The sequence below is a fragment of the Portunus trituberculatus genome, chromosome 1 (genome assembly GCF_017591435.1).
Source record: "Portunus trituberculatus isolate SZX2019 chromosome 1, ASM1759143v1, whole genome shotgun sequence".
Lineage (NCBI taxonomy): Eukaryota > Metazoa > Arthropoda > Malacostraca > Decapoda > Portunidae > Portunus > Portunus trituberculatus.
Window position 1 is genome coordinate 5,912,748 of NC_059255.1, and position 2,500 is coordinate 5,915,247.

The following is a 2,500-nucleotide window of genomic DNA, read 5'->3' on the forward strand; positions in this document are numbered from 1 at the left end:
TTTCTCAGTTTTTTTCTCTCTTCCTTCCTTCCTCCTCCTCCTCCTCCTCCTCCTCCTCCTCCTCCTCCTCCTCCTCCTCCTCCTCCTCCTCCTCCTCCTCCTCCTCCTCCTCCAGCCATTGTCACAAATCATCCATTAGTTTAACACCTCCTCTTCCTCCTCCTCTTCCTCCTCCTCCTCCTCCTCCTCCTCCTCCTCCTCTTGTCTTCCTTTTAACCTACAAGGGAAAAAAGGGAAAGAGAAAGGGAGGAGGAGGAGGAGGAGGAGGAGGAGGAGGAGGAGGAGGAGGAGGAGGTAGGTCTATCTGGCTCGTCTCCAATTCTTTTAGGCCTAAATTTTTCCCGTTTTCTGTGGGGGGAGGAGGGAGGGGAGGGGGTAAATTCTCTTTTCAGGCCTTTCTGTTTTTTTTGAGGAGGAGGAGGAGGAGGAGGAGGAGGAGGAGGAGGAGGAGGAGGAGGATATGTCAACCTTGTGATAGGAAGAGGAAGAGGAAGATAGGAAGAAAATTAGGAATGCAAAGGAATACAAAGGAAAGGCAAACAGCAACAGACCTCTTGGCTATTTGGTAACTATTTGTAACTCTCAATAGGGAAGAGAGACAGGATAGTACAGTAGAAGGCTCCTCCCCACCCACCACTCCACACACCACTGCCATGAAGAATAGCATTGTGGGAAAACTGACATGGAATTTTTGACAGGAAAGGATGAAAGGAGATTCTATTATACACCCTAGGCTCAAATCTATAGGTCTATCAGCAAAGAGGTACACGCAATAATAGAAGACATACTATCATGGTTAACTATTGGCACCAGAAGAGAGCTTGCTAGGGGTCTATTCCTAAAGTATTGGTCAATTTGAGTTTTGAACATTGGAAGTGGTGTTTACAATTCGCGAAGGAAGCTTAGTCCAAATGTTCACAACTCGGTTCAAGAAATAGTGCTTTGCCTCGTGGGTTTTGAAGCGTTTGGGTGAAATTTTAGATCCATTATTCCTCGTCCTGTTGAAATGGTCAATGGTGGAATATTTGTTTGCGTCAAGGTTGTTATTGCCTTTGAAAATTCAATTAGGTCTCCTCTTTTCATGACCTTTGTTTGGAAGAAGAGGGACAAGAAGAGCAGGATGAGAAGGAAGAGGAAGAAGATGATGAAGAAGGAGAGGAGGAATACAAAGGAATACAAAGGAGGAGGAGGAGGAAGATTAGGAGGAGAAGGAAGAAAGATTAGATTTTGATATGAAGAGAGAGAGAGAGAGAGAGAGAGAGAGAGAGAGAGAGAGAGAGAGAGAGAGAGAGAGAGAATATGAAAATGACATTGTAAAGTACTCAAGCACTTGAGATTTGTGTCCCATTAGACCATTTTATTGACATTAGCAAGGGTCTATGGAGGGCACAAGATTAATGGCCACAGTCTTCACTATTTTAACCCCTTCAGTACTGGGACACATTTTTACCTTGAGATTTGTGTACCATTAGACCATTTTATTGACATTAGGAAGGGTCTATGGAGGGCAGAAGATTAATGGCCACAGTCTTCACTATTTTAACCCCTTCAGTACTGGGACACATTTTTACCTTGAGATTTGTGTACCATTAGACCATTTTATTGACATTAGGAAGGGTCTATGGAGGGCACAAGATTAATGGCCACAGTCTTCACTATTTTAACCCCTTCAGTACTGGGACACATTTTTACCTTGAGATTTGTGTACCATTAGACCATTTTATTGACATTAGGAAGGGTCTATGGAGGGCACAAGATTAATGGCCACAGTCTTCACTATTTTAACCCCTTCAGTACTGGGACACATTTTACCTTGAGATTTGTGTACCATTAGACCATTTTATTGACATTAGGAAGGGTCTATGGAGGGCAGAAGATTAATGGCCACAGTCTTCACTATTTTAACCCCTTCAGTACTGGGACACATTTTACCTTGAGATTTGTGTACCATTAGACCATTTTATTGACATTAGGAAGGGTCTATGGAGGGCAGAAGATTAATGGCCACAGTCTTCACTATTTTAACCCCTTCAGTACTGGGACACATTTTTACCTTGAGATTTGTGTACCATTAGACCATTTTATTGACATTAGGAAGGGTCTATGGAGGGCACAAGATTAATGGCCACAGTCTTCACTATTTTAACCCCTTCAGTACTGGGACACATTTTCACCTTGAGATTTGTGTACCATTAGACCATTTTATTGACATTACGAAGGGTCTATGGAGGGCACAAGATTAATGGCCACAGTCTTCGGCGGTGAGAAAGAGACTGAAGACAGTCAATCAGAGGAGGGGAGATGATGAGACGAAGAGCTTTCGATTCCACACTATCAAGCAAAGCTGTGTGACTGGAACCCCCCCAAACATGCGAAGAGTACTCCATACAGGGACGGATAAGGCCCTTATACAGAGTAAGCAGTTGGAGGGGCGAGAAAAACTGTCGGAGACGCCTCAGAACACCTAATTTCATAGAAGCTGTTTTAGCAAGAGATGAGA

At 43.6% G+C, this 2,500-nt stretch overlaps 1 protein-coding gene across 1 annotated transcript in view; it reads left to right on the plus strand.

The window, feature by feature from the left end:
* LOC123519769 overlaps positions 1 to 2,500 on the plus strand; it is a 43,506-nt gene that overhangs the window by 18,930 nt on the left and 22,076 nt on the right. The window lies entirely within an intron of this gene.